The sequence below is a fragment of the Oncorhynchus nerka genome, linkage group LG7, assembly GCF_034236695.1.
Source record: "Oncorhynchus nerka isolate Pitt River linkage group LG7, Oner_Uvic_2.0, whole genome shotgun sequence".
Lineage (NCBI taxonomy): Eukaryota > Metazoa > Chordata > Actinopteri > Salmoniformes > Salmonidae > Oncorhynchus > Oncorhynchus nerka.
The window spans coordinates 79,550,747-79,570,219 of NC_088402.1; the positions used below are offsets into that span (position 1 = coordinate 79,550,747).

Genomic DNA, 19,473 nt, shown 5'->3' on the forward strand with positions numbered 1-19,473 from the left:
GAACACCATCAGCAACCACACCAGACTGACCATCACTTCCTGTTTCAATGAAGCTTTTCCCCACACAATTAAAGCATTGGCCAATAGGAAAAGAGATCATTTGTTATAAGGTACAGGATTAGGTAAACACAGTTATTGCCTAAAACACAGATTCACCAGATGTTAGCGACGTGGATAAATGCCATATAAAACAGGATAGTTCAGTATTAAAAAATAGAAATGCTCCTAAAATAATCTGACATAATGGTAGGGAATGTGCTCATTTGCAGAAGAATTTAAGGTTACATGTTATTATTTCTGATCATCCTTGACTAACATCATATGCCTTTCTTTACACATTGAACCACTGCTCTTTGGGATGACTTCAAATATGTTGAGATTTCCAAACAAAACAATTTGATTAGTGAAATAGTGGTCCACCTGAATAGAACTGGTAAATGAGTGTACCTGTGTAATGCTAAAGATGCACTAAACGTAGATAGATATAGAAGGTGAGGGGAAATTCAGGTCATTCTGTACCCAAACATAAACTGTCTGACCTCTCTGAGGTAGAGGGGCAAAGGGTCAACTCATTTGACCTCTTTGACCAGATGAACCTAATGTAGCGTTGAAAGACGACTGAGTGGAGTTCTGAATTCTTTTTCAAACTGACCAGAGGCAAACACATGCAGACACAGGCAATCCCCCACACCATCCCCCACACAATACCCACATTTACATTTACATTTAAGTCATTTAGCAGAAGCTCTTATCCAGAGCGACTTACAAATTGGTGCTTTCACCTTATGACATCCAGTGGAACAGCCACTTTACAATAGTGCATCTAGGTCTTTTAAGGGGGGTGGGGTGAGAAGGATTACTTTATCCTATCCTAGGTATTCCTTAAAGAGGTGGGGTTTCAGGTGTCTCCGGAAGGTGGTGATTGACTCCGCTGTCCTGGCGTCGTGAGGGAGTTTGTTCCACCATTGGGGGGCCAGAGCAGCGAACAGTTTTGACTGGGCTGAGCGGGAACTGTACTTCCTCAGTGGTAGGGAGGCGAGCAGGCCAGAGGTGGATGAACGCAGTGCCCTTGTTTGGGTGTAGGGCCTGATCAGAGCCTGGAGGTACTGAGGTGCCGTTCCCCTCACAGCTCCGTAGGCAAGCACCATGGTCTTAGAGCGGATGCGAGCTTCAACTGGAAGCCAGTGGAGAGAGCGGAGGAGCGGGGTGACGTGAGAGAACTTGGGAAGGTTGAACACCAGACGGGCTGCGGCGTTCTGGATGAGTTGTAGGGGTTTAATGGCACAGGCAGGGAGCCCAGCCAACAGCGAGTTGCAGTAATCCAGACGGGAGATGACAAGTGCCTGGATTAGGACCTGCGCCGCTTCCTGTGTGAGGCAGGGTCGTACTCTGCGGATGTTGTAGAGCATGAACCTACAGGAACGGGCCACCGCCTTGATGTTATTTGAGAACGACAGGGTGTTGTCCAGGATCACGCCAAGGTTCTTAGCGCTCTGGGACGAGGACACAATGGAGTTGTCAACCGTGATGGCGAGATCATGGAACGGGCAGTCCTTCCCCCACACAATCCCCCACACCATCCCCCACACCATCCCCCACACAATCCCCCACACCATCCCCCACACAATCCCCCACACCATCCCCCACACAATACCCCACACAATCCCCACACAATCCCCACACCATCCCCACACAATATCCCACACAATCCCCACACAATACCCCACACAATATCCCACACAATCCCCCACACAATATCCCACACAATCCCCACACAATATCCCACACAATCCCCACACAATCCCCCACACAATCCCCACACAATATCCCACACAATCCCACACAATACCCCACACAATCCCCACACAATCCCCACACAATATCCCCACACAATATCCACACAATCCCCCACAATATCCCACACAATCCCCCACACAATATCCCACACAATCCCCACACAATATCCCACACAATACCCCACACAATATCCCACACAATCCCCACACAATATCCACACAATCCCCCCACACACAATCCCCCACACAATATCCCACACAATCCCCCACACAATATCCCACACAATCCCCACACAATATCCCACACAATCCCCACACAATATCCCCCACACAATCCCCACACAATACCCCACACAATCCCCCACACAATATCCCACAATCCCCACACAATATCCCACACAATCCCCCACACAATACCCCACACAATCCCCCACACAATATCCCACACAATCCCCACACAATACCCACACAATCCCCCACACAATATCCCACACAATCCCCCACACAAATCCCCACACAATCAATCCCCCACACAATCCCCACACAATCCCCCAATCCCCCACATATCCCCACACAATCCCCCACACAATATCCCACACAATCCCCCACAATCCCCACACCATCCCCCACAAATCCCACACAATCCCCACACAATCCCCCCACCATCCCCACACAATATCCCACACACACAATCCCCACACAATCCCCACACAATCCCCCACAATATCCCCACAATCCCCACACAATCCCCCACACAATATCCCCCACAATATCCCCACAATCCCCACACAATCCCCACACAATCCCCACACAATATCCACACACAATCCCCCACACAATATCACACAATCCCACACAATATCCCCACACAATCCCCACACAATCCCCATCACAATCCCCCCACAATCCCCACACAATCCCCACACAATATCCCACACAATCCCCCACACAATCCCCACACAATCCCCACACAATATCCCACACAATCCCCACACAAATATCCCACACAATCCCCCCACACAATCCCCCACACAATCCCCCACACAATCCCCACACATCCCCCACACAATCCCCCACAATCCCCCACACCATCCCCACACAATCCCCACACAATCCCCCACAATCCCCCACACAATATCCCACACAATCCCCACACAATCCCCCACACAATCCCCCACACAATATCCCACACAATCCCCCACACAATATCACACAATCCCCACACAATATCCCACACAATCCCCACACAATCCCCACACAATCCCCCACACAATATCCCACACAATCCCCACACAATATCCCCACAATCCCCCACACAATATCCCACACAATCCCCCACAATATCCCACACAATCCCCACACAATATCCCACACAATCCCCACACAATATCACACAATACCCCACACAATATCCACACAATCCCCCACAATATCCCACACAATCCCCACACAATATCCCACACAATCCCCCACACAATATCCCACAATCCCCCACACAATCCCCACACAATATCCCACAACAATCCCCACACAATACCCCACACAATCCCCCACACAATACCCCACACAATCCCCACACAATATCCCACACAATCCCCACACAATATCCCACACAATCCCCACACAATATCACACAATCCCCACACAATACCCCACACCCCCACACAATACCCCACACAATCCCCACACAATATCCCACACAATCCCCCACACACCCACACAATACCCCACACAATACCCCACACAATACCCCACACAATATCCCACACAATCCCCACACATTACCCCACACAATCCCCACACAATATCCCACACAATCCCCACACAATCCCCACACCATCCCCACACAATATCCCACACAATCCCCACACAATCCCCCACCATCCCCACACAATATCCACACAATCCCCCCACCCCCCACAATCCCCACACAATCTCCCACACCATCCCCACACAATATCCCACACAATCCCCCCACACCATCCCCACACAATATCCCACACAATCCCCCACATCCCCCACACAATCCCCCACACAATATCACACAATCCCCCACACAATATCCCACACAATCCCCCACACAATACCCCACACAATCCCCCACACAATATCCCACACAATCCCCACACAATATCCCACACAATCCCCACACAATCCCCACACCACACAATATCCCACACAATCCCCCACACAATCCCCCACACAATCCCCCACACAATATCCCACACAATCCCCCACACAATACCCCACACAATCCCCCACAATATCCCACACAATCCCCCACACAATCCCCCACACCATCCCCACACAATATCCCACACCATCCCCCACACCATCCCCCACACAATATCCCACACAATCCCCCACACCATCCCCACACAATATCCCCACAATCCCCCACACAATCCCCCACAATCCCCACACAATATCCCACACAATCCCCACACAATACCCCACACAATCCCCACACAACCCCACACAATCCCCCACACAATATCCCACACAATCCCCACACAATATCCCACACAATCCCCCACACAATATCCACACAATCCCCACACAATATCCCCACACAATCCCCACACAATATCCCACACAATCCCCCACACAATATCCCACACAATCCCCCACACAATCCCCCACACCATCCCCACACAATCACACAATCCCCACACAATACCCCACACAATCCCCACACAATCCCCACACAATCCCCCACACAATCTCCCACACCATCCCCACACAATATCACACAATCCCCCACCATCCCCCACACAATATCCCACACAATCCCCACACAATACCCCCACACAATCCCCACACAATATCCCACACAATCCCCACACAATATCCACACAATCCCCCACACAATCCCCACACCATCCCCCACACAATATCCCACACAATCCCCCACACAATCCCCCACACAATCCCCACATCCCCACACAATACCCCACACAATCCCCACACAATCCCCACACATATCCCACACAATCCCCCACAATCCCCACAATCCCCCACAATATCCCACACAATCCCCACACAATACCCCACACAATCCCCCACCCCACACAATCCCCACACAATACCCCACACAATCCCCCACACAATATCCCACAATCCCCCACACAATACCCCACACAATCCCCACACAATATCCCACACAATCCCCACACAATCCCCCACACCATCCCCCACACAATATCCCCACACAATCCCCACACCATCCCCCACACCATCCCCCACACAATATCCCACACAATCCCCACACAATCCCCACACAATATCCCACAATCCCCACACAATATCCCACACAATCCCCACACAATATCCCACACAATCCCCCACACAATCCCCACACAATCCCCCACACAATCCCCACACAATCCCCACACAATCCCCACACAATCCCCACACAATATCCCACACAATCCCCACACAATATCCCACACAATCCCCACACATATCCACACAATCCCCACACAATATCCCACACAATCCCCACACAATATCCCACACAATCCCCACACCATCCCCACAATCCCCACACAATATCCCACACAATCCCCACACAATGCCCCACACAATCCCCACACAATATCCCCACACATATCCCCCACACAATATCCAATCCCCACACAATACCCCACACAATCCCCCACACAATATCCCCACACAATCCCCCACACAATATCCCACACAATCCCCACACAATATCCCACACAATCCCCCCACACAATCCCCCACACAATCCCACACATCCCCCACACAATACCCCACACAATCCCCCACACAATATCCCACACAATCCCCCACACAATATCCCACACAATCCCCACACAATATCCCACACAATCCCCCACACAATCCCCACACCATCCCCCACACAATACCCCACACAATCCCCACACAATCCCCACACCATCCCCACACAATATCCCACACAATCCCCACACAATCCCCCACACAATCCCCCACACAATATCCCACACAATCCCACACAATCCCCCACAATCCCCACACCCCACCATCCCCCACACAATATCCCACACAATCCCCACACAATACCCACAACACAATCCCCCACACAATATCCCACACAATCCCCCACATATCCCACACAATCCCCACACAATACCCCCACCATCCCCACACAATATCCCACAATCCCCACACAATATCCCACACATCCCCACACAATACCCCACACAATCCCCCACACAATCCCCACACAATCCCCACACAATCACACAATCCCCACACAATATCCCACACAATCCCCACACACACAATCACACAATCCCCCACAATATCCCACACAATCCCCCACAACATCCACACAATCCCCACACAATCCCCACACAATAATCCCCATCCCCCACACAATCCCCCCACACAATCCCCCACACAATCCCCACACAATCCCCACACAATCCCCACACAATCCCCACACAATCCCCCACACATCACACAATCCCCACAATATCACACCACACAACCCACACAATCCCCACAATATCCAATCCCCCCACACAATCCCCACACACAATCCCCACACATCCCCCCACAATCCCCCCACACAATCCCCACACAATCCCCACACAATATCCCACACCATCCCCACACCATCCCCACACAATCCCCCCACAATACCCCCACCACACACAATCCCACAACAATCCCCCACACAATATCCCACACAATCCCCACACAATATCCCACACAATCCCCACACAATATCCCACACAATCCCCCACACAATATCCCACACAATCCCCACACAATATCCCCACAATCCCCACACAATAATCCCCCACACAATACCCCACACCCACACACAATCCCACACAATCCCCACACAATCCCCACACAATCCCCCACACAATCCCACACAATCCCCACACAATATCCCACACAATCCCCACACAATATCCCACACAATCCCCACACAATACCCCACACAATCCCCCACACAATCCCCCACACAATATCCCACACAATCCCCCACACAATCCCCCCACAATATCCCACACAATCCCCCACACAATGCCCCACACAATCCCCCACACATATCCCACACAATCCCCCACACAATATCCTGATCCCCACACAATCCCCCACACAATCCCCCACAATCCCCACACAATCCCCCACAATCCCCCCACACAATCCCCCCCACACAATCCCCACACAATCCCCCACAACCCCACACAATCCCCACACAATCCCCCACACAATCCCCACACAATACACAATCCCCCACACAATCCCCCACACAATCCCCCACACCATCCCCACACAATATCCCACACAATCCCCACACAATCCCCCACACCATCCCCCACACAATATCCCACACAATCCCCACACAATACCCCACACCATCCCCACACAATATCCCATCCCCACACAATCCCCACACACAATACATCCCCACACAATCCCCCACACAATATCCCCACAATCCCCCCCCACACAATCCCCACACAATCCCCACACAATATCCCCATCCCCACACAATCCCCACACAATCCCCCACACAATCCCCCACACAATCCCCACACAATCCCCACACAATCCCCCCACACAATATCCAATCCCCACACAATCCCCCCACACAATATCACACCCCACACAATGCCCCACACAATCCCCCACCAATATCCCACACAATATCCCCCACACTGATCCCACACAATCCCCCCACACCCCACACAATCCCCACACAAATCCCCACACACAATCCCCACACAATCCCCCACACCATCCCCACAACACAATCCCCACACAATCCCCACACATCCCCACACAATATCCCCACAATCCCCCACACAATCCCCACACAATCCCCACACAATATCCCACACAATCCCCACACAATATCCCACACAATCCCCCCCCACACAATCCCCCACACAATCCCCACACAATATCCCACACAATCCCCACACAATATCCCACACAATACCCCACACAATATCCACACAATCCCCACACAATATCCCCACAATCCCACCACAATCCCCCACACAATCCCCACACAATCCCCAATCCCCCACACCATCCCCACACAATATCCCACACAATCCCCCACACAATCCCCCACACAATATCCCACACAATCCCCACACAATCCCCCACCATCCCCCACAATATCCCACACAATCCCCCACACCACCCCACACAATCCCCCACACAATATCCCACACAATCCCCACACAATATCCCACACAATCCCCACACAATATCCCACACAATCCCCCACACAATCCCACACACCCCACACAATCCCCCACACAATCCCCACACAATCCCCACACAATCCCCCACACAATCCCCCCACACAATATCCCACACAATCCCCCACACAATCCCCACACAATCCCACAATATCCACAATCCCCACACAATCCCACAATCCCCACACAATCCCCACACAATCCCCCACACAATCCCCACACAATATCCCACACAATCCCCACACAATCCCCCACACAATCCCCCACACAATATCCCACACAATCCCCACACAATATCCCACACAATCCCCACACAATACCCCACACAATCCCCACACAATATCCCCACAATCCCCACACAATACCCCACACAATCCCCCACACAATCCCCACACAATCCCCACACAATATCCCACACAATCCCCACACAATATCCCACACAATCCCCACACAATACCCCACACAATCCCCACACAATATCCCACACAATCCCCACACAACCATCCCACACAATCCCCACACAATCCCCACACAATCCCCCACACAATCCCCCCCACAATCCCCACACAATCCCACAATCCCCACACAATCCCCACACATCCCCACACAATATCCCACACAATCCCCCACACAATCCCCACACAATCCCCCACACAATATCCCACACAATCCCCCACACAATCCCCCACACAATCCCCCACACACAATATCCCACACAATCCCCCACACAATCCCCACACAATCCCCCACAATATCCCACACAATCCCCACACAATCCCCACACAATCCCCCCACAATACCCACACAATCCCACACAATCCCCCACACAATCCCCCCCACACAATCCCCACACAATATCCCACACAATCCCCACACAATCCCCCACACAATCCCCCACACAATATCCCACACAATCCCCCCACAATCCCCACACAATCCCCACACAATATCCCCCCACACAATCCCCCACACAATCCCCACACAATATCCCCCCACAATCCCCACACAATCCCCACACAATATCCCACACAATCCCCACACAATCCCCACACAATCCCCACACAATATCCCCACACAATCCCCCACACAATCCCCCACACCATCCCCCACACAACAATCCCCACACAACACAATCACCCATCCCACACAATCCCCACACAATCCCCCACACAATCCCCCCACACAATATCCCACACAATCCCCCCACCAATCCCCACACCATCCCCCACACAATCCCCCACACAATACCCCCACAATCCCCCACACAATATCCCACACAATCCCCCACACAATCCCCACACACACAATACCCCACACAATCCCCCACACAATATCCCACACAATCCCCACACATATCACAATCCCCACACAATCCCCAATCCCCCACACAATATCCCCACAATCCCCACACCCCACCATCCCCCCACAATATCCCCACAACACATCCCCCACACAATCCCCACACAATATCCCACACAATCCCCACACAATCCCCACACACATATCCCACACAATCATCCACACAATCCCCCACAATCCCCCACACCATCCCCACACAATCCCCCACACAATCCCCCACACAATCCCCACACAATATCCCACACAATCCCCCACACAATCCCCACACCATCCCCACACAATATCCCACACAATCCCCCACACAATCCCCACACCATCCCCACACAATCCCCACACAATCCCCACACAATCCCCACAATCCCCCACACAATCCCCACACAATCCCCCACACATCCCCCCACACAATCCCCACACAATATCCCACACAATCCCCACACAATATCACACATCCCCACAATCCCCACACAATATCCCACACAATCCCCACACAATCCCCACACAATCCCCCACACAATCCCCACACAATCCCCACACAATACCCCACACAATCCCCACACAATCCCCACACAATCCCCCACACAATCCCCCACACCATCCCACACAATATCCCACACAATCCCCCACAATCCCCCACACAATCCCCACACAATCCCCACACAATACCCCACACAATCCCCCACACAATCCCCTGATCCCCACACAATCCCCACACAATCCCCACACAATCCCCCACACACAATCCCACAATCCCCACACAATACCCCACACAATCCCCCACACAACAATCCCCCACAATCCCCACACAATCCCCCACACACAATATCCCACACAATCCCACACAAATCCACACAATCCCCACACCCCACACCATCCCCACACAATATCCCACACAATCCCCCACACATCCCCACACAATCCCCCACACCATCCCACACAATCCCCACACAATATCCCACACAATCCCCACACAATCCCCCACACCATCCCCACACAATATCCCCACAATCCCCACACAATCCCCCACACAATCCCCACACAATCCCCACACAATCCCCCACACAATACCCCACACAATCCCCCACACAATATCCCACACAATCCCCCCACAATTCCCCACACAATCCCCACACAAATCCCCACACAATCCCCCACACATATCCCACACAATCCCCACACAATCCCCCACACAATCCCCCCCACACAATCCCCACACAATCCCCCACACAATCCCCCACACAATGCCCCACAATCCCCACACAATCCCCACAATCCCCACATCCCCCAATCCCCCACACAATCCCCACACAATCCCCACACAATCCCCCACACAATCCCCCACACAATATCCCACACAATCCCCCACACAATACCCCACACAATCCCCACACAATATCCCCCACACAATCCCCACACAATCCCCACACCAATCCCCCCACACAATATCCCACACAATCCCCACACCATCCCCCACACAATCCCCCACCATCCCACACAATCCCCCACAATCCCCCACACAATCCCCCACACAATCCCCCACAACCAATCCCCACACAATCCCCACACAATATCCCACACAATCCCCACACAATACCCCACACAATCCCCACACAATCCCCACACAATCCCCCACACAATATCCCACACAATCCCCACACAATCCCCACACCATCCCCCACACAATATCCCACACAATCCCCCACACAATCCCCACACAATCCCCCACACAATATCCCCACAATCCCCACACAATCCCCCACACAATCCCCACACAATATCCCACACAATCCCCACACAATCCCCACACCATCCCCACACAATATCCCACACAATCCCCCCCCACACCATCCCCACACAATATCCCACACAATCCCCACACCATCCCCCACACAATATCCCACACTCCCCACAATCCCCACACAATATCCCACACCATCCCCACACAATATCCCACACAATCCCCACACAATCCCCACACAATCCCCCACACAATCCCACACAATCCCCACACAATCCCACACAATCCCCACACAATCCCCCACACAATATCCCACAATCCCCACACAATCCCCACACCATCCCCACACAATATCCCACACAATCCCCCACACCATCCCCACACAATATCCCACACAATCCCCACACCATCCCCACACAATATCCCACACAATCCCCACACAATCCCCACACACAATCTGTAAATAAAGTCATGGAAGTGATTTAAAATCCATCCTTCAATGCTCAAGGTGCCCCACCCCCCCTTTTTACAAAACCAACCGGGCCACATCGAAAACAAACACACACTTTTTGACGCAGGGTAAAAAAGACACAAACAATATTCAGTTTTAAACTTATTTTCATGGCTTCTCCATTTTACAAGGGTTGCTGCAAAAAAGGTACCATTTCCTACTAAAAAAAGAAAGAAAATATCCTCTCTTTGATAATAATCACATTTGGACTCATCCCATCCTCATCCCCAACAAAATAATTTCCCCGTCTCTGTGGTGTGACTCTTTCTCATTATCTCCCTTGTCATCCCTCAGTGTCTCTCCATCGCTCCGAGCCACCTGACCTTTGAACCCCAGCCAGGTTCACCAGTGGGTCAGGAGCTGGGTGTGGGGGAGGTGGGGGAGTGAGGAAGGGTGCCAGCCCAGCTTCCTCCTTCCGTGGCCTTGGATACAGCTGCTGCTGCTGCCATGGCAACTGGCAACTAGATGGCAGATCAAAGCAGAGGAGAGGAGAGGACAGTGGAGGGTAGAGAGCAGAGCAGAGGCGAGAAGAGGAGACAGTGGAGAGAAAAGGAGACAGTGGAGAGAAAAGGAGACAGTGGAGGGGAGAGAAAAGGAGACAGTCGAGAGAAAATGAGACAGTGGAGGGGAGAGAAAAGGAGACAGTGGAGAGAAAAGGAGACAGTGGAGGGGAGAGAGCAGAGCAGAAGAGAGGAGAGGACAGTGGAGGGTAGAGAGCAGAGCAGAGGAGAGAAGAGGAGACAGTGGAGAGAAAAGGAGAAAGTGGAGGGGAGAGAGCAGAGCAGAGGAGAGAAGAGGAGACAGTGGAGAGAAAAGGAGACAGTGGAGAGAAAAGGAGGCAGTGGAGGGGAGAGAGCAGAGCAGAGCAGAGGAGAGAAGAGGAGACAGTGGAGAGAAAGGGAGACAGTGGAGAGAAAAGGAGACAGTGGAGGGGAGAGAGCAGAGGAGAGGAGAGAAGAGGAGACAGTGGAGGGGAGAGAGCAGGGGAGAGGAGAGAAGAGGAGACAGTGGAGAGAAAAGGAGGCAGTGGAGGGGAGAGAGCAGAGCAGAGGAGAGAAGAGGAGACAGTGGAGGGGAGAGAGCAGAGCAGAGGAGAGAAGAGGAGACAGTGGATAGAAAAGGAGGCAGTGGAGGGGAGAGAGCAGAGCAGAGGAGAGAAGAGGAGACAGTGGAGGGGAGAGAAAAGGAGACAGTCGAGAGAAAATGAGACAGTGGAGGGGAGAGAAAAGGAGACAGTGGAGAGAAAAGGAGACAGTGGAGGGGAGAGAGCAGAGCAGAAGAGAGGAGAGGACAGTGGAGGGTAGAGAGCAGAGCAGAGGAGAGAAGAGGAGACAGTGGAGAGAAAAGGAGGCAGTGGAGGGGAGAGAGCAGAGCAGAGGAGAGAAGAGGAGACAGTGGAGGGGAGAGAGCAGAGTAGAGTGTAGAGGAGATAGGAGAGTAGAGCAGAGGAGAGGAGACAGTGGAGGGGAGAGAGCAGAGCAGAGGAGAGAAGAGGAGACAATGGAGAGAAGAGGAGACAGTGGAGGGGAGAGAGGAGAGTAGAGTGGAGAGGAGACAGTGGAGGGGAGAGAGGAGAGTAGAGCAGAGGAGAGAGGAGAGGAGACAGTGGAGGGGAGAGAGGAGAGTAGAGCAGAGGAGAGAGGAGAGGAGACAGTGGAGAGGAGAGCAGAGGAGAGTGGAGAGGAGAGGAGAGTGGAGGGGAGAGAGCAGAGCAGAGGAGAGGAGACAGTGGAGAGGAGAAGAGATGAGAGCAGAGTGGAGAGTAGTGGAGTAGACTGGAGAGGAGACAGTGGAGGGGAGAGAGGAGAGTAGAGCAGAGGAGAGAGGAGAGGAGACAGTGGAGAGGAGAGCAGAGCAGAGGAGAGAAGAGGAGACAGTGGAGAGAAAAGGAGGCAGTGGAGGGGAGAGAGCAGAGTAGAGTGGAGAGGAGACAGTGGAGGGGAGAGAGGAGAGTAGAGCAGAGGAGAGAGGAGACGAGACAGTGGAGAGGAGAGCAGAGGAGAGTGGAGAGGAGAGGGGAGTGGAGGGGAGAGCGCAGAGCAGAGGAGAGGAGACAGTGGAGAGGAGAAGAGATGAGAGCAGAGTGGAGAGTAGTGGAGTAGACTGGAGAGGAGACAGTGGAGGGGAGAGAGGAGAGTAGAGCAGAGGAGAGAGGAGAGGAGACAGTGGAGAGGAGAGGGGAGTGGAGGGGAGAGAGCAGAGCAGAGGAGAGGAGACAGTGGAGAGGAGAGGAGAGGAGACAGTGGAGAGAAAAGGAGGCAGTGGAGGGGAGAGAGCAGAGCAGAGGAGAGAAGAGGAGACAGTGGAGAGAAAAGGAGGCAGTGGAGGGGAGAGAGCAGAGTAGAGTGGAGAGGAGATAGGAGAGTAGAGCAGAGGAGAGGAGACAGTGGAGGGGAGAGAGCAGAGCAGAGGAGAGAAGAGGAGACAATGGAGAGAAGAGGAGACAGTGGAGGGGAGAGAGCAGAGCAGAGAAGAGGAGACAGTGGAGAGAAAAGGAGACAGTGGAGGGGAGAGAGCAGAGTAGAGTGGAGAGGAGACCGTGGAGGGGAGAGAGGAGAGTAGAGCAGAGGAGAGAGGAGAGGAGACAGTGGAGATGAGAGCAGAGGAGAGTGGAGAGGAGAGGAGAGTGGAGGGGAGAGAGCAGAGCAGAGGAGAGGAGACAGTGGAGAGGAGAAGAGATGAGAGCAGAGTAGAGAGTAGTGGAGTAGACTGGAGAGGAGACAGTGGAGAGGAGAGAGGAGAGTAGAGCAGAGGAGACAGTGGAGAGGAGAGCAGAGGAGAGTGGAGAGGAGAGTGGAGAAGAGAGGAGAGCAGAGGAGAGTGGAGAGGAGAGCAGATGAGAGTGGAGAAGAGAGGAGAGCAGAGGAGAGAGGAGAGGAGTCAGTGGAGAGGAGAGAGGAGAAGAGTCAGTGGATAGGAGAGAGGAGAGCAGAGGAGAGAGGAGAGGAGTCAGTGGAGAGGAGAGAGGAGAAGAGTCAGTGGAGGAGAGAGGAGAGGAGAGCAGAGCAGAGGAGAGTGGAGAGGAGAGGAGTCAGTGGAGAGGAGAGTACAGGAGAGTGAGAGGAGATGAGAGAGTGGAGAGGAGAGAGATGAGTAGTGTAGAGGAGAGAGGGGAGGATTCAGTGGAAAGGAGAGAAAAGAGACAGTGAAGAGGAGAGCAGAGGAGAGAGGAGAGGAGAGTGGAGAGGAGGCAGTTTAGAGGAGTGGAGAGCAGAGGAGAGAGCAGAGGAGAGTGGAGAGGAGGCGGTGGGGGGGGGAGTGGAGAGCAGAGGAGAGAGGAGAGGAGAGTGGAGAGGAGACAGTGGAGAGGAGTGGAGAGCAGAGGAGAGAGCAGAGGAGAGTGGAGAGGAGGCGTGGGGGGGAGTGGAGAGCAGAGGAGAGAGGAGAGGAGAGTGGAGAGGAGTGGAGAGCAGAGGAGAGAGGAGAGTGGAGAGGAGACGGTGGAGAGGAGTGGAGAGCAGAGGAGAGAGCAGAGGAGAGTGGAGAGGAGGCGGTGGGGGGAGTGGAGAGCAGAGGAGAGAGGAGAGTGGAGAGGAGTGGAGAGCAGAGGAGAGAGGAGAGAGGAGAGGAGAGAGGAGAGCAGAGAGGAGAGGAGACAGTGGAGAGGAGTGGAGAGCAGAGGAGAGAGGAGAGGAGAGTGTAGAGGAGTGGAGAGCAGAGCAGAGGAGAGAGGAGAGTGGAGAGGAGGCGGTGGGGGAGAGTGGAGAGCAGAGTTGGTCATTTTAGACCACTCTCCACTATTAAAATAACCACATAATGACCATTTCAAGTCAGTAATAGCACCAAACCCCTTCACACCTTTTCAAAATGTCACATCCCATTTAGAGCATATGGGGATGTTGTGGTTGAATAGGCTTTTGGAGTTTGAGATGGCCGTAAATACAGTCAGAGGTAGAGCTTGATTGGCGTGGTGTTCTCTGCTAATTGCAACACCAATTAGAAGTACAAGCTAGTTAATTATGTGATGGAGAAACTACTACACACTCAGAGGATATAAAAACATTTCAAACTCAACCATAAACTTTAAGATGGCTGCTTACATCCACTATTTGGACAAGAGCACCACATATTCCAAAAATATGTTTCATACATCACAAAATGATTGATGTTAAATTATTACCTAGGAGGATGACGGAGAGGCACGGACAAGTCTTCTGAGGTCAAATAAAGAGGAGCGATAGAAAGATAGAGAGGTAGAGAAGGAGAGAGAAAAATAGAGAGAAAGAAAGAGATGCAGGTAGAGAAGGAGAGAGAGAAATAGAGAGAAAGAAAGAGAGGGAGGGAAAGAGAATGAGGAGAGGGAGGGCATGTGACTTTTAATGCATAGGGAGGAGCAGCAGCGGCATCCAGCAGCTCTTTCATAGTGATTTACTCCACCTGGTTTGAGCCTGAGCCCTCGAGGCAGTCAGAGCCAAGCATGTCGGTTCACAACCATAACACCTGGAGAGACCCATTTCAGAAAAGCTCTCGCTTTTTCTCACCCTCTCTCTCTGGCACCCCCCTCTTTTTTTCTTTTTTTTTTTCTTTCTTTCTTTCTTTCTTTCTTTCTTTCTTTCTTTCTTTCTTTCTTTCTTTCTCTCTCTCTCTCTCTCTCTCCCTTCATCTCTCTCTCTCTCTCTCTCTCTCACTCTCTCTCTCTCTCTTTCTTTCTTTCTCTCTCTCGCTCTCTCTCCTCTCTCCACTTCTCTCTCTGTCTCCTTTCACTCTCTCCACTTCTCTCTCTTTGTCTCCTTCTCTCTCTCTCTTCACCTCTCTCTCCCTCCCTTTCTCTTTCTTTCTCTCTCCACATCTCTCTCTCTCTCCACATATCTCTCTCTCTCCCTCTCTCCCTCTCTCTCTCTCCACATATCTCTCTCTCTCTTTCTCTCTCTCTCCCTCTCTCTCTCTCCACATATCCCTCTCTCTCTCTCCACATATCTCTCTCTCTCTCTCCCTCTCTCTCTCTCTCTCTCTCCACATATCTCTCTCTTTCTCTCCCTCTATCCCTCTGTCCTTCCCCACAATATGATACATGTTATTGGTGTTACTCTAAACCAGGCTTTGACGTTTAACTACTTGAATCTCCCTCTTTGATGATGTCTCTTGAATCTTGATTCATTAATGTACAGTAATTAAAGTTCGGCATCTGATCCCAGTCTGTGTGAGGTTGGGAGCCCCTTTGATTGTGGAGTAACAAGTATTTATCCTTAGAGCCATGCTTAGAGAAGAACAATGTTTATCTCAAGTGCTTCAAGAGGCTCTAATCTCCCTTTCCTCCTCTCTGTGTAAAAGTTCTGTCAGTTATCGAAGCTTTGGTCGTTTCTCTGTGGACGCACACACACACACACACACACACACACACACACACACACACACACACACACACACACACACACACACACACACACACACACACACACACACACACACACACACACACACACACACACACACACACACACGTCTACACACACACACACACACATCTAATTATTTCATGTAACCAGCTATATGACGAGGTATTCCAACTACGTATTCTACTCAGAATAGCCAAAAGCATGTATTCTACTCAGAATAGCCAAAAGCATGTATTCTACTCAGAATAGCCAAAAGCATGTATTCTACTCAGAATAGCCAAAAGCCTGTATTCTACTCAGGATAGCCAAAAGCATGTATTCTACTCAGGATAGCCAAAAGCATGTATTCTACTCAGAATAGCCAAAAGCCTGTATTCTACTCAGAATAGCCAAAAGCATGTATTCTACTCAGGATAGCCAAAAGCATGTATTCTACTCAGAATAGCCAAAAGCATGTATTCTACTCAGAATAGCCAAAAGCATGTATTCTACTCAGAATAGCCAAAAGCATGTATTCTACTCAGAATAGCCAAAAGCATGTATTCTACTCAGAATAGCCAAAAGCATGTATTCTACTCAGAATAGCCAAAAGCATGTATTCTACTCAGGATAGCCAAAAGCATGTATTCTACTCAGAATAGCCAAAAGCATGTATTCTACTCAGAATAGCCAAAAGCATGTATTCTACTCAGAATAGCCAAAAGCATGTATTCTACTCAGAATAGCCAAAAGCATGTATTCTACTCAGAATAGCAGAATAAAAGCATGTATTCTACTCAGAATAGCCAAAAGCATGTATTCTACTCAGAATAGCCAAAAGCATGTATTCTACTCAGAATAGCCAAAAGCATGTATTCTACTCAGAATAGCCAAAAGCATGTATTCTACTCAGGATAGCCAAAAGCATGTATTCTACTCAGGATAGCCAAAAGCATGTATTCTACTCAGAATAGCCAAAAGCATGTATTCTACTCAGAATAGCCAAAAGCATGTATTCAGGATAGCCAAAAGCATGTATTCTACTCAGAATAGCCAAAAGCATGTATTCTACTCAGAATAGCCAAAAGCATGTATTCTACTCAGAATAGCCAAAAGCATGTATTCTACTCAGAATAGCCAAAAGCCTGTATTCTACTCAGAATAGCCAAAAGCATGTATTCTACTCAGGATAGCCAAAAGCATGTATTCTACTCAGGATAGCCAAAAGCATGTATTCTACTCAGAATAGCCAAAAGCCTGTATTCTACTCAGAATAGCCAAAAGCATGTATTCTACTCAGGATAGCCAAAAGCATGTATTCTACTCAGAATAGCCAAAAGCATGTATTCTACTCAGAATAGCCAAAAGCATGTATTCTACTCAGAATAGCCAAAAGCACCAAAAGCATGTATTCTACTCAGAATAGCCAAAAGCCTGTATTCTACTCAGAATAGCCAAAAGCATGTATTCTACTCAGAATAGCCAAAAGCATGTATTCTACTCAGAATAGCCAAAAGCATGTATTCTACTCAGAATAGCCAAAAGCCTGTATTCTACTCAGGATAGCCAAAAGCATGTATTCTACTCAGGATAGCCAAAAGCATGTATTCTACTCAGGATAGCCAAAAGCATGTATTCTACTCAGAATAGCCAAAAGCCTGTATTCTACTCAGAATAGCCAAAAGCATGTATTCTACTCAGGATAGCCAAAAGTATTCTACTCAGAATAGCCAAAAGCATGTATTCTACTCAGAATAGCCAAAAGCATGTATTCTACTCAGAATAGCCAAAAGCATGTATTCTACTCAGAATAGCCAAAAGCATGTATTCTACTCAGGATAGCCAAAAGCATGTAGTTCTACTCAGAATAGCCAAAAGCATGTATTCTACTCAGAATAGCCAAAAGCATGTATTCTACTCAGGATAGCCAAAAGCATGTATTCTACTCAGAATAGCCAAAAGCATGTATTCTACTCAGAATAGCCAAAAGCATGTATTCTACTCAGAAGCCAAAAGCATGCTCAGAATAGCCAAAAGCATGTATTCTACTCAGAATAGCCAAAAGCATGTATTCTACTCAGAATAGCCAAAAAGCATGTATTCTACTCAGAATAGCCAAAAGCATGTATTCTACTCAGAATAGCCAAAAGCATGTATTCTACTCAGAATAGCCAAAAGCATGTATTCTACTCAGGATAGCCAAAAGCATGTATTCTACTCAGAATAGCCAAAAGCATGTATTCTACTCAGAAGCCAAAAGCATGCCAAAAGCATGTATTCTACTCAGAATAGCCAAAAGCATGTATTCTACTCAGAATAGCCAAAAGCATGTATTCTACTCAGAATAGCCAAAAGCATGTATTCTACTCAGAATAGCCAAAAGCATGTATTCTACTCAGAATAGCCAAAAAAGCATGTATTCTACTCAGAATAGCCAAAAGCATGTATTCTACTCAGAATAGCCAAAAGCATGTATTCTACTCAGAATAGCCAAAAGCATGTATTCTACTCAGAATAG

At 50.2% G+C, this 19,473-nt stretch overlaps 4 pseudogenes; all 4 read left to right on the top strand.

The window, feature by feature from the left end:
• Positions 1-1,821: 1,821 nt before the first annotated feature.
• On the top strand, positions 1,822-2,463 carry LOC135572660 (putative uncharacterized protein DDB_G0290521; annotated as a pseudogene).
• Positions 2,464-3,726: 1,263 nt separating this feature from the next.
• Positions 3,727-4,468, top strand: LOC135572661 (putative uncharacterized protein DDB_G0290521; annotated as a pseudogene).
• Positions 4,469-7,837: 3,369 nt separating this feature from the next.
• On the top strand, positions 7,838-8,321 carry LOC135572662 (putative uncharacterized protein DDB_G0290521; annotated as a pseudogene).
• A 246-nt stretch (positions 8,322-8,567) lies between these two features.
• On the top strand, positions 8,568-12,027 carry LOC135572663 (putative uncharacterized protein DDB_G0290521; annotated as a pseudogene).
• The last annotated feature ends 7,446 nt before the right edge of the window (positions 12,028-19,473 follow it).